Below are 14,721 nucleotides of genomic sequence, written 5' to 3' on the forward strand. Positions count from 1 at the left end.
TACATGTGTGGGGTGACTCAAATTTTTCGCCGCTCTACACATGTTCCCAAATGATCACCAAAGTGCTGTATTTGTTTTTTTGTTTTTTGGCTGTGTTGGGTCTTCATTGCTGGGCGTGGGCTTTCTCTAGTTGCGGTGAATGGGGGCTACTCCTCGTTGCGGTGCGCGGGCTTCTCATTGCAGTGGCTTCTCTTGTTGCGGAGCACGGGCTCGAGGTATGCGGGCTTCAGTAGTTGCAGCATGTGGGCTCAGTAGTTGTGCCTCTCAGGCTCTAGAGCGCAGGCTCAGTAGTTGTGGCACACGGGCTTAGTTGCTCCACGGCATGTGGGATCTTCCCGGACCAGGGCTCGAACCCGTATCCCCTGCACTGGCAGGCGGATTCTTAACCACTGCACCACCAGGGAAGCCCGTGCTGTGAGTATTGATCTGGGGTTACAAATAAATTTTAGCAAGCAGGCAAATTCACAGATACAGAATCCGTGAATAATGAGGATCAACTGTGTATGAATACCACGTGGATCTATTTACATTATGTTTTGGGGCAGGCAAAACTAATAAATGATTAAAAAAAAAATCAGAACAGGGGTTGCCTGGGGATGGACACTGCCTGGAAGAGGCAGGAGGGAACTTTCTGGGGGTGGAACTGCTCTGTCTTGATAGGAGTGTGCGTTACACGGGTGCATGTGTTTGTCAAAACTCATCGAACTACATGTTATTTCACTGTATGTTATCTCCTTCCCTTGGCTTCCTCTGCTCTCTGGCTGTAAACTTGGGCAGAGTTGCCCTCCCCACACCCACACGCCCACTGTCAGGCATGGGTAACGAGGGTGGCAGCCACAGGTGGACCACGGGCAGACAAGGGGCTGCTGTCTCCTGTCCACTGGGCTTCTAAAACTGACCTGTAAGGCTGGCCAACAAAGGGACTCTCTCTGAGCCCCGCCACCTGAGAGGGAAGCCTCAGCTACTTCACAACAAGCCCCAGATAACTGGGTCTTTGGAAGCTGCCTGGAAAGCCACCCTGATCTGGCCACTCTCCTGCACGCCCAGGTGAGGCCTCCAGAGCCCGGCTGGAGGCTCACGGGGTGGGCAGCCTGTCGGCAGGGCCCCCAGAGGAGCCAAATCCCAAAGGGCCCACTTCACACCTCTTGACAGGAAACACTTCTCTAACTACAGAGACGGGATGGGTGATCTCTTTGGATGCTCTGCCTGTACTTGCTAAACTGAGGGGGGCTTTTAAGGTCCCGGAAAACTGGCTCAGCTGCAGATACCGCCTGCTCCATCACGCCCTGTGCAGACACCAGCTTCAGACCCCAGAGTATCTGCTTCCTCCATCAGAACACACATGAGCCTCAGTGGGCCTGTTTGGGGGTGTGCAGGTGGCAATCATGAAATCAATCTCCTTTGGACAAACTACAGTCCTTCTGTTTAAGCATTTGTGGGTCTGAATGAATCAATTGAGCTTGGCTTTCAGATGGAAAAAGGTAAAGGTGCTTTGATACTTCTGAGAAAATACTAACTGTAAGCGCTTGTCCAGTAAATGATCACCACATGCCAGAGCCTGTTCTAAGTGCTTCATATAGCAAAGCCCCGTCCAACAGAAAAATAATGCAAGCCACGTGTCAGTTTACACTTTCAAGTAGCCACGCTTAAAAAGTAAAAACAGATGAAACTAATTTTAATGATGTATTTTACTTAGCCCAACATATCCAAAGTATTCTCATGTCAACATACGATCAGTATAAAAATATTAAGGAGGTATTTTACTTTTTTCTCCCTATACCAAGTCTTCAAACTCCAGAGTGTATTTCACGTGTATAGCACATCTCAACTCAAACCAGCCACCTCTTGAAGTGCTTAGTAGCCTCCTGTGCTGTGGCTCCCGCACTGGCCAGTACAGATTGTACTAATTAATTTAGTCCTCACAACAACTATATCCACATTTTCCTAATGGGGAAACTGAGGCATGAGGATGCTGAGCAGTCTGCCCAGGGCAGTTCCACACCCCACAGTCTTATATGGCTTTTCATTCCCACAAAGAGCTCCTCAGGGGCTTCGCTGGTGGCGCAGTGGTTGAGAGTCTGCCTGCCAATGCAGGGGACACGGGTTCGCGCCCTGGTCTGGGAAGATCCCACATGCCGCGAAGCAACTAGGCCCGTGAGCCACAACTACTGAGCCTGCGCGTCTGGAGCCTGTGCTCCGCAACAAGAGAGGCCGCGACAGTGAGAGGCCCGCGCACCGTGATGAAGAGTGGCCCCCGCTCGCCGCAACTAGAGAAAGCCCTCGCACAGAAACGAAGACCCAACACAGCCATAAATAAATAAATAAATAAATAAATAAATAAATAAATAAAAATTAAAAAAAAAAAAAGAGCTCCTCAAATTCTGATTTTTAGTGTAACAGGAATGTCTGCTCAGCTAAGAACACAGCTGCCAGCACATCTCCCTGCTCCCATCCAAACTTCCCCAGGACTCTGCTGAGCTGGTCCCTGGAGCTCGGTGAAGTTTCCACCCAGACAAACCTGGCATCCCAACCTCTTCCGGGCTCCCACTCCTCAGCTACCCGAGATACCTTCCACACACACAGGAAAGCTCTTCCGAGTAACTGCCAGTCAGGGTGTGGGACGTGGACAGCCAGCCCGGCGCTGTGTGCCCACCACAGGGGTAACACCCCACTCAAAGCACTGCCACGCAGGAGGGCGTCAGGGAACATCCCTTCCCTCCACTGGCTGGGGCGTTCACCATTTGTTCAAGTACATACTGAGCATCTACTGTGTGCCAGTCACTGCCCTAGGCCCTGGGGGTACAACAGTGACCAGCACAGACACCCCACACCCAGCAGAGGGCCAGGCAATAAGTCTGGCACAAAAGAAGCCCCACAAATTCTAATCCAGTCTCTTGTATACAGTAGGCGATCCATAATGGCTCTTGAGGGAATACGCTATTTGGGCTTGGAACTGGAAGTGGTGATGGACAGAGGTGGGGGAAGGGTCTGGGTAGGACTGGGGTTGGGGTCGGTGAGAGCCTTGGGAACCTGGCAGGAAAGTCAGTGCCCCACTCAAGGTTCACGCCCACAACCCCTGCTTCAGGACTGCCTCCAAAGCTCCACCCAGCCAAGCAAGACAGGAAACCATCCAGAGATGCACCCAGGTTCCATGCTGTCCTACTGAAATCCCCTCCTCCTCAAAATGTGGTCATGTCTCAAGTTTGCCCTGGGGAACAGGACTTCTCCAGGCTTACAGACTAGCCCACCTGCCACCTGTCATGTCACCCAAGTCCTTGTCCAATAAGTTCATCCTTCTACTCAGACGGGGTAGCACAGATATAAGCACAGCGCGTCACAGCTACCACCGGGAACAAGCGACAAAGCAACTGTGTCTGTAGCATCCACTGCGTCTCAGCCCACGGGCATTGTAACTAAAACATTTTTATTTTTTACTCTGATTGCATAACATTATAAATACACGCCATGATTCATTCATTCAACAAATAGTTCATGAGTAACTTCTATAGGCCAGGCCCCATGTTTTGTGTATTGAATCTTATCACTAAATCAGTGTTTGGTTTTACTTCCTCACTTTCCTTATTTCTTAAGGGCTGCTTTATCATAGAGTGTCCATTTTTTTCCCAAAAGAATAGAGTTCTGAGTTCATGAGCAAGGCCGATGATGACCAAGCATTATTAGTGGGAGAAGGGCATTTTGGAGTCACCTCTGCTGGGACATGATCTCACGGAGGGACCTGGTGGGCCAACCAGGAGAAGCGCCTGCCATCACCACCCACTGGCCTGCTGCCTGGGGCGTGTCTGTTGTTTTCCATGTTCTTCCCTCCCCGGGCTTCTGCGCTCTGTTGCTGGTTTCTCTCTGCAAGCCAATGAGGGACCAGCTTCCATTCAACTGATGCCCGCATGCCCCCCATACCGTGTCTGAAGCAGGTCCTGCCTCCATAACACTGTCACCCTCAGAGCCAGGAGTCTCCTCCCAGGCAACAGCCCTGAATCCAAAAGTGGCTCTGGAGGCTCAGAGCACAGGAAAGGAAACAGAATTAGAAGGAGCACAGGACCTCCAGTCCCTGTCAGGTGAGGAAACCAAGGGCAGCAAAGTGAAGCAGGGTGTCTAAGCTGGCGCAGCCCTCAAGCATCTCCAGGCAGGCCTGCATCTTGCTGAGCCTGCTGCCAGCATGTTCCATGTGACAATAACGCTGTCAGCAAACGCCCTGGGGCCCAGCCCTGAAATCCATCTCTCTCTAAATTCACTACCTCGCTGCACCAGCAGGAAGCAATGCAAACTAAGGAGCCGGAGAGGGGAACAGAACAGGCGATGTTTCAGCAGATGGGAAACCTCTACCCCGCTCCCTGGGGCCAGTCCTGAGCATCATGTGAGCAAACACGGCCACGACTTGGCTCCACTCTGCTGAAAGGAAGCCATTAACTCAGCTCATGGGGAGGTTTGGAAGAACAGGGAAGCCACTGTCAAGCTCTAGGCAGCAAAAGGCCAATCTGCTACTGTCTTATCGTGCTGAGGTGACCGTCACATGCCGTTGGGCCCAGAGCCTGCTGTGATGGGTTCACCCTGACTCAGGGCCTGTATTATAAGACGGGGGCCTTGTCCACGACGTCCTGAATGACCTGGGTCACTACACCTCCCAGGATCAGCGGCAGGGCAGACCCACGCTGAACTGAAGTCCCCTCCTCTTGAATGACAGACAGCATCATGGCAGGCTTCCAGAACCTTCAATATGTTACAAAGACGTGTGTGGGGGAAGGAAGGTAGAGGCCCCGATACGCTCCTGACCAACTTCCAGTGACCGGGAGTAACCGGACCACACTCCCCTGGGACACACGGAGACAAACTACAGAACAAAACAGATGAGGGAAGAACTTGGCCAAGTCTAAACACCGTGGCTCTCAAAATTTAAAAATAACCTGGATCTAAAATACTCCCTCGGAAACACTCAGGCAGAGAGTCTCCAGCCTTCCAGCGTGACCCTGAGATTCTGTGTCCAGCTGGTTTCTCTGGGAGGGGACAGATGAAAAACAAAACCCGAAATGGATATAAATATTTGGTGACAAGTACTACCCTGCAGTTGACATGCCTGGGAACTTTTGGAGCGTGTTTTGTTTTAGGGTAAGGTTTCCGTTTGGTTTGCCAGATGGACGCTGAGTGTAGATTCATCCAACGCTGGGTTTTGAGCATCTCCACACACGGCCTGGGGTTGATACTGACCCTTAGACCAAGGCATCCTAGCTGCCCCCAAGGAAAGTGTGGGCTGGCACACCCCTGTCCTTGCCCACAACCCTTGTGGGTGTCACACAGGCACCCCCGAGGGCATGGCCCGCTCGCCCTAACCAACACCCTTCAGGGGAACAGGAGAAGTCAAGGGCCAAGGGGCTGTGGGCAGTCAAGGCCCCTACGCGGCCCATGTATGTGCCTCTGAGCCTCCACGATTGTGTCACTGCCCGGCAGGGAGGGGCTGGTACAAGCCCAGGCTCCTGGCTTGAAGATGAACCTGGGTGCACTCCTAGCTGCAAGAGTGGGATCCGCCCCTCTAGCCAGCTTGGGCAGCCATCCACGGCCTGCCTTCCTCATTGCTCCACCAGAGAAGCGGGAGACCTCAGGCCTGATTTACTCATAGCCACAATGCCCTCTGGGGTCCCTCTGTCAGAAAGCCACTGTGCTCCCAGGAGCTCTGAGCCAGTGCAGCACGGCGGTCAGGATCCTGGACTCAGCAAAGCTCCTTCATAAATGCATTAGGCAGGTTACTTAGGTTCTGTTCTTTGTACCTCAGTTTCCCCATCTATAAAATGGGGATCATAAAACAGGGTTGTTGGAAGGATTAAACAAGTTAATGCGTGTGAGATGATTAGCAAAGTGCCTGACACGGAGCAACTTGCTCAATAAGTTTTAGCAAAACTATCTCAGAGCTGTAACCCCAGCTAAACATCCCTTCCTCTTCCCCCTCCACACCTTAACTGAGGCCCCTCCATTCCTTCAACAGACAACCACCCAGCCCCACGATCTGGGGCCCTGACAGTGCCAGGCCCCAAGGCCACTGTCCCATTTCAAGCCTGAGACCCAGAAACGCTGAGGGTACCGCAAGAGCCCTCGGAGATGTCCTGGGATATGCCAGCAAAAACAAGCTCAGTGAGCCCCATGGCCAGTGCTCCCAGCTGTCCCCCACACTAGGGACCCCAAGTTTAATTAGAATGAGAGTCTCAAAAGGCCTCTAGAGGGACTTCCCTGGTGCTGCAGTGGTTAAGAATCCACCTGCCAATGCAGGGGACACGGGTTCGATCCCTGATCCAGGAAGATCCCACATGCCACAGAGCAACTAAGCCCATGAGAGCCACAACTACTGAGGCCTTGTGCCACAACTACTGAAGCCCGCGTGCCTACAGCCCGTGCTCCACAACAAAAGAAGCCACCGCAATGAGAAGCCCACACACCGCAATGAAGAGTAGCCCCCGCTTGCTGCAACTAGAGAAAGCCCGCGCGCAGCAACGAAGACGCAATGCAGCCAAAAATAAATAAATTTATTAAAAAAAAAGGCCTCTAGGGTGGGTGACCCCCGTAATATCAGTGGCTCCCCATGTGTGGCTGTTTCCTACAGGAAATCTTCAGTCCTTCCTAATCTCACTTTCATCAGACACACCACAGAGCAAACTGGCTTCTAGCTCAGTAAACGCTTCTGCATCTGGCCAAAGAGCCAAGAACCACAGCACATCATGCAGCCTGCATCACCGCGGGCTCCGGACACTACTTGGGACTGGAAACTTTCTGCAGAAAATCTTAACACTGATTATTCTAAGGGTGGCAGGCATGTCAGTGATTCACGGTTCTTGTTTTAACTGTATGTATTTTCCAGAATACCTACAGTAAAAATGATTACCACTTACAACTGAAAATGTAACTGTAACTAAACAAACAAAAAAGTTCTATTTTAATTCTGTAGAGGCCTGGAAGGGAGATGAGATGCTAGGCCATCAGCCCTCTGCCTTTCCGGGCTCTCGCCACTGTGGACAATATTGCTGCCCAGTCCCCTGTTACTCGATCAGCTAAAATCAGGCATCCGATTGTACCCACAGCCAGAGCACTCTGGGTTAGGAAGAGCCCTCAGAGGTGGCCCTGGCTCAGCACAGAGGAAGAGCAAGCAGCCCCACATCACACCTGGGGCTGTTGGTAGGCTCGGGCCCACAACACCTGGTTGCCTCACTCTCAAATACATGATGCATTTCTTCCACAGTTCCTTCTCCTGAGTGGGAGCCATAAATCCAGAGATGTAAAGAAACATAACTTTTTTAAAAAAACCTCTGGCAAGAACAGTCATGTCAAAAGGTCAATTCGATGTTCTGCATTATGAATGGAAAGAGCAGGAAAATTAGATGGAAAAAACAAGACATTTTTTTCCTGGTCACAGATGAACAGAGCAGAAACATTCCAAGGAGGGAGAACCTCAGAAAGACAGCCTGATGGGATGAGGCAGCTGCCGTGGGAAACGGCTGTCAGGACTGGCCAGGGCTACAGCTGGAGACCCGCCGCCCTGAGGGGGATGGCAGGGGGGCAGCACCGTGCTGGCCAGAGGACGTGGGCTGGGGAACAGCAAGGGCAAGGGCCCTGTGGTGGGAAAGAACTCCATAAGCTCAGGGACCAGCAATGAGGCCAGTGCGACAGAAGCCGGTGATCACGGCGGGGTTGGGGGGACACCCCGAGTGCAGGCCTGAGGCCGGGGTGACAGAAGAGGGGCTGTCACTCCAAGTGCAAGGGCTGAGTCTGACCCTCCAGTGTCCTTCCAAGCCCAGTGCTAAGAGCACAGCGGGGAGTGGACACGCGCGCCTCGCCAACACGTGGACCCAGTGAACAGATGAATCACTCTGAATGAACTGTAGGGGTTGCTGATCGTCCCCCTATCCCGAAATCTCAGAAGAGAAATCCTGTGGGGAGAGCGGGCAGTAGGGACAGGGCTAAAGCATATGATGAAAAGTCCATCCCTTCAGAGAACACAGAGGACCAAAACAGTGTAGGAGCCCTGACCACTGACCACACGGGAGCAGCCACTGGTACAGAGTGAGCTGGATGGCCCTGCTGACAGCACCCACTCCTTGCTGTCCCAGCCTCAGCTGCACTCTGATCAGCCACGCGCTCTCCATCCATCCAAAAACCTGCCATGAAAGGTTTTTTAATTATCTCAAGGTTTCAGAAGTTACTTCAAACCACACAATTGCTCAGAAACTCATGTTTGGAGACTTCCCTGGTGGTCCAGTGGTTAAGACTCCGTGCTCCCAATGCAGGGGGCCAGAGTTTGATCCCTGGTCAGGAAACTAGATCCCGCATGCATGCCGCAACTGAAGATCCAGCGTGCACAACTAAAAAAAGAAAGATCCCGTGTGCCACAACTAAGACCCAACACAGCCAAATAAATAAATAAATATATTTTTTAAAAACCCTCATGTTTGCAGTCAGAAGTCACAACTATCCCCGGCGGGTAGTGGTGACTGTAAGGGGGCACACGGCAGGGGGCTTCTTGGGTGCTGGTCGTGCTCTGTGCTTTGATCTGAGTGCTGCGTGTCTTCACTTTGTGAGCATCTACAATATATGTATACTATACACCAATAAAAATTTAAAATATATACCTTCCTGGTTTTGAGGGGAAGATTACCTGGCCTACAAAAAAACATGCACATAAGCTACCCAATTTCTAAACAGCTGGGAATCCCCATGTCTCAGGGTGCACACCGGCTGGGCTAGACAGGCAGAATTGGATTCCTTTATTTTTTTTATAAATTTATTTATTTTATTTATTTATTTTTGGCTGCATTGGGTCTTCGTTGCTGCACGCGGGCTTTCTCTAGTTGCCGTGAGCGGGGGCTACTCTTCGTTGTGGTGCGCGGGCTTCTCATTGCGGTGCCTTCTCTTGTTGCAGAGCACGGGCTCTAGGCACGCGGGCTTCAGTAGTTGTGGCTCACGGGCTCTAGAGCACAGGCTCAGCAGCTGTGGCGCATGGGCTTAGTTGCTCCGCGGCAAGTGGGATCTTCCCAGACCAGGGCTCGAACCCGTGTCCCCTGCATTGGCAGGTGGATTCTTAACCACTGCACCACCTGGGAAGCCCAGAATTGGATTCTTGAGTGTCATTTACAAAAGTTACCAAAGGATCAGAAATTTACTTCCATGGCTATAGAAGCCTGGATTCAGCAGGTCCAAATTATGGCATCATGTCTCCAAAAGGAATGTGGGCAGAAGTCCCCGCACTTGGTCATGCCAGCTACTCAGACAGGGCCAGATGGTTAATGATCTTCTGCCCCCTTCTGCTACTTCAGCACTTGGTTTGGGTTTACTGCAATGCCTGGTATCTGGGAGGTAAGCAGGGCCTCTGGGGTGCACACAGGCCCCTGTCCTGAATTCTGCAGGGGCCCCTCTTCTACAGGATTGGCCCGTGTTGTTTCCTTTTATATGACAAATGCTCTGAAAATCACCCTCAATTTTTCATTCAAGGCTGGACTTAAGCCCCATATTTCAAGCATCTGTTGCTAATAAAGTCAGATAAGACGTGCTTAAAAGGTCATTAAGACAACACGCAGCTCGATGTTGAAGAGACTGTCCAATGGGAGGGAGCAGATAGGACATTTACGGGTTCCTTGTCTGGACTGCTTATTTCACCTCCTGCATTGCTAATAAAATGAAATCAAGTGTGACAGGCTCTCTGGTCCCTGGCAGGGCAGGACCATCCCCAGAAGGAGTCACACTTGTTCTCAGGCTCTCAGGCTAAGGCAGGTCTGCCGTTGAAGTTTTCTGAGTTCAAATACTGCAGCAGGAATGTCCACCCAAGACAGGAAAACTAAAGACAGAGCCAGGTGCTTCTCTCTCCATGCAGGTGGAGAAGGGCCCGTCCGTCCACTTGCTGGGTGACAGAGACCCTGAAACGAGCTCCCTCTTGCCTCGCCACCCCGCTGGTGCCTCACAGAGTGTGGCTCTCGTGGGCGGCACTAGCAGTGCCTGGTCCCCCAGACCCACACACAGCACGGAGGCAAGGAGCCGGGGGCTGCAGGTCCAGAGTCCTGACCATGGGGAAGAAGGCCTGGAAAGGGCAGGGAGGCCACTGATGCCCCCGCAGCAGCTGGGCGGAGAGTGAATCTGGAGGGGCAAACGGAGAACATCCAATTCAGCCCCGAAAGACCACTTAGTTCTCCCGTGCGAGCGGTCAGAGCCCCACCTGGCGTGGCAGCACAACCGCAGACACCTGTGTGGTCCTGAGCACGTCACGGCCTTAGTTTCTCAACTGTGCGCTACTTCTCAACTGTGCGCTACTTCTCAACTGTGCGCTGTTTCTCCACAGTTAGGGTCCCAATAGCACCCTTAGTCAGCCCCCTGCACGCTAGACTCTCTCAGAGTCAGCTTCCCGGGAAACCCAGCCTGTGGCAGGTGGTTTATTTGTGTCCTTTTTCCTTAGAAAGGGGGGAGACGACCAGTGTGAGGAGAACAGATGGCTACCGTGGAAGAAAAGAGGGGCGAGAGTAAACAAACGGCACGAGGGCCTCTTCACTTCCTCTGCAGGGAACACAGTGGTGTGAAAACAACCACACGGGGCGGGGGGGGGGCACCTTCTGAGCGCAAGGCCCAGGGAGGTGGAAACCCAACAGTGTTCTCTAAGAAGCATCAAGAGTTTGCTCTTAACTCTTTCCTCAAGGACAGGAAGACACAAAGAGGCCACAGAGGAACATAGGAGAAGAAAGAGGGGGAAGAAATGCCTCCCTGGGACCAAACTGTCCCGAAGCCACAGAGACCTGGCCTTGGAAAGTGCCAGAAGAGTCCTCGGTGATAAGCTGATCAATAACTGGACACTGAGGTGTGTTCAAACCCAAGTGTCCTCCAAGGTGGCAGCAGGGATTCACAAGCTCTTCCCACAAGGTCAAATGCCCAGGAAGGGGTCCAGGTAAGCAACCCAAACATCAACTTTGCTTTGCTTCTGGCTAGAATTACACCGACTCTGATGATGACTGTTAACATTACCCTGATTCTCTCTGGCAAGAGCCCTGTATCCATAGATATTCTTCTATTTAGAAGTAAAATTTCATCCTTATGTAATAAATGCAGTGTGTTGGACAGACAAAATCTTTCAAGTAACACCAGATCTAGAGAAGGGAAAGACATCTGCCGATGTGAGCCCCTCAACCAGCCAAAAGCCTCGTACTGTGGATGAGCGGGGAGGCCTTGAAGGGACAGTTTGTTCAAGGTCCCACAGCAGGGCTGGGCCACACACTGACGGCCAGGTGCTCAGAGGAGAGATGCCCTCCTTGGCCACGTGGCCAGTCCCGTTAGAGTGGCTGGAAGCTCAGCTGCCAAAGCAGGTGGGGGCAGGCCCTCTCCTATATGATGGGCAGTGGGGTCCCTGGCATGACCTCTGCGGAGGGCAACTAGGCAACATTTAAAGGCCACAAAGCCCCCAGCCCTACAACCTACCCCCCGCCCCGCCCCCGGGAGTCTGTCACAAAGCTAGGCTTTCACCTTGCAGTTGGCCCTTCTGAAGTCCACCATGAGGCTGCTTACGTGACCCGGGGCACATCCACAGAGGGTGACACTGAGCCAACTCAACGCGTGCTGATGCAGAACAGCTGCCAAGACGCACTGTTCAGAGGGAAAGGCAAAGAGCAGGTGGACAGCAGGCCCACAGAGAGATACACACACATATACACTCATCACACCAGGATGCTCGGCTAGAAACCGGGGTGAGAAAGAGACTAATTTTTCACTCTGTGTTTTTGTGTCTTTTGAATATTCTACATGTGAATGTAATGCTTAGTCAAAAAATAACTTAAATATGATTCCCTCTATATGCAATATCCAGAATAGGTAAAGCCAGAGAGAGAGAATGTACATTGGTAGTTGCCAGGGGCTGGGAGAGTTGGAGGCTTGGGGAGCAACTGATTTATGGCAGTGGGTTTCCTCAGGGGGTGATAAAAATGTTTTGCAACTAGATAGGGGTGGTGTTTGCACAACATGGCGAACGCGCTAAATGCCACTCATTACTTTTTAAATTAATTCCAAATTAATTAAAATGATTAATTTTATGTTATAGGAAGTTCACCTCAATTAAGGAAAAAACAACCATAAAAATAAATAGATAAATAAAGCAGGCTTTCACATCTGTGCTTGGGAGGCAGCTGGACAATGCTGGTTAGAAGAATGGGCAGGGAGCCCCAACTGTGGGGCTCAGACACCAGCTACACCCAGTCCCCCCTGTGAGACCTGGGATCAATAATCTAACCTCTCTGAGCTTCAGTTTCCAGGTTGGTGAAATGGGCTTCCTAAGATTACATGAGTAAATTAAACAGTGTCTAGCACATTGCCTGGCACAGCCCAGGTCCCGGGGCCTCTGCTCTTGCTGTCTGCCCTGCTGGGAACGCCCTTTCCCTGGGCAGACCCGGACTCAGGGTTCACCCCCTCGCCTCCTTCAAGCCTAGCTCCAATGCCACCTTCTCGATGGGATCTTCCCTGACCACCTGATTTAAAACCAGAAACCTCCCTGCCACTCCCTGCCCGGAGGCTCCATCCTCTCCTCTTCCTATTTCTCTCCCTCATACTTGCTTATTTATTTTGTTCATCTCCTGTCTCCCTCTATTGCACTGTCTGCTCTGGGGAAGCAGGGGTTTCTGTCTGTCCCATTCATTATGTACCCCATGGCCCAAAGTAGGCACTCAATAAACATGGGCTGAATGAATGGCTAGTGTTAGCCAGTATCTCTGCTCTGAGGCAGTGTATAAACTTGCCTCCCTGAAAAAGTAAAACTGCTGTTTTGTTGTTTAATGAGCTTGAATTAAAAATTCAAGATAAATACTGTATTTCATGTATATGTGGAATCTAAAAAAACAACACAAGTGAACAAACACAACAAAACATAAACAGAGTTATAGATACAAACAGGTGGTTGCCTGAGGGGAGAGGGGTAGGGAAGGAAAGAAATAGGTGAGGGAAAGAGGTACAAACTTCCAGTTGCAAAACAAATGAGTCATGGGTATGAAATGTACAGTGTGGGGAATATAGTCAATAACTACATACTATCTTTGTAAGGTGACATATCGTAACTAGGCTTATCGTGGTGATCAGTTTGAAATGTATAGAAATACCAAATCACTGTGTTGTGTAATAGGAACTAACATAGTGTTGTAGGTCAATTATACTTCAAAAACAAACTCATAGAAAAAGAGGTAAGATTTGTGGCTACCAGAGGTGGGAGGGGGGTGGAGCGGGAGAGGGGGAATTGAACAAAGGCAGTCAAAGGTATAAACTTCCAGTTATAAGGTATATAAGTAGTAGGGGTGTAATGTATAACATGACAAATATAATTAACTCTGCTGTGTGTTACAGATGAAAGTTAAGAGAGTAACTCCTGAGTTCTCATCACAAGGAAGAAGTATTTTTTCCTGTTTCTTTAATTTGTACCTATATGAGACGATGGATGGTCACTAACCTTATTGTGATCATCACTTCATGATGCATGTAAATCAAATCATTATGCTGTACACCTTAAACTAATACAATGCTGTGTCAATTATATCTCAATAAAACTGGAAGAAAAAAATTCAACAACAGTTTGAACTAAAAAAACCCACAGTTTTTCCAGCCAAGTGTTATTCCCAAAGTGGGGGATTTGCAAAGGAGAAGAGATGGTTCACAGTAAGAGTGTGCTACGTGCTCTAAAACATAAGCCAGTAAACAGTCACCCCGACCTCTGACTGCCCAGGGTGGTGTGAGAGCTGTTCCCGCGAGGCTCTCATGAGAAGCGAGAACACAGTGCTAGCTTGAGTGCCTCGGACCCCAACCCTCCAAGCACCTTGGGACAGAATCACTCACTGACGCAGAATGAGGCAGACGGAAAGGAGCAAGCCGGTCACCCTCCACGTCCAGGGCCTTCCCGGACCCTGCCTGGCAGAGCTGCCACCCCAGCGGCACTCAGCTTCCCAGGGCTCACAGGCCTCATGTGGGGAAATCGTGACCTCAGTTGTGCAAAGTTCAAAAATGAAAAAATAAAATAAAATAAAACCAACCCTCAGACTCTTCTAAAAGTATAGGCTGTCTTTCTAGTTAGCTCTCCTATGAGACGGCTACATCATTACTCAACAGAAGCATATCACTGCTTTCCTGCTGCCTCCAAACCCTGTGAGGAGAAAAAAGCTGAAGCTAGCAGTCTCCAAGAGTTTGTGGCTTTAAAAGAGAAGAAAACAAAACTTGCAAGTTGGAGTGAAACCAGCAAGAAGCATCTTCCATCCTCTTGGGAGCCACGACTGGGGGTGTAACCTGGCTGCCAGCTGGAAGCCGGGGCGGGGTTGCGGGTGGGGGGGGAGTGGGGCGGGGGTGGGGAGTGGGGGCGGCGGGTCCTGAGTTAGAAGGTACCTAATGCACAGGTCTCAAATTTCCCAGAACGTCAGGATCCCAGGCTGGCTTGTGAAAATGCCGATTGCTGGGTCCCACCCACCCCCCAGTTTCTGATGCCGTAGGTCTGGGGTGCAGCCTAAGAATTTGCATTTCTAACCAGTTCCCAGGCTAAGGGTCCAAACTACACTTTGAGAACTACTGCTCTAGAACAAAGCCTTCCATGTCAGTGTTTCACCTCCCTCAACTGAACACAGAACCTGCAGGCAGACACACGCACACACAGGGAGCCGCAGAGAGCCCCTGCCCGACCACTAGTCCTCAAACAGCCAGAGCCACCTGGCCCAGCCAACTACAGATGGA

At 50.9% G+C, this 14,721-nt stretch overlaps 1 protein-coding gene across 1 annotated transcript in view; it reads right to left on the minus strand.

Moving 5' to 3' along the window:
- Positions 1-14,721, minus strand: part of LIMD1 (LIM domain containing 1) — a 72,067-nt gene that overhangs the window by 54,834 nt on the left and 2,512 nt on the right. The gene's annotated exons all lie outside the window — the stretch shown is intronic.

Source organism: Eschrichtius robustus, chromosome 12 (genome assembly GCF_028021215.1).
Source record: "Eschrichtius robustus isolate mEscRob2 chromosome 12, mEscRob2.pri, whole genome shotgun sequence".
Lineage (NCBI taxonomy): Eukaryota > Metazoa > Chordata > Mammalia > Artiodactyla > Eschrichtiidae > Eschrichtius > Eschrichtius robustus.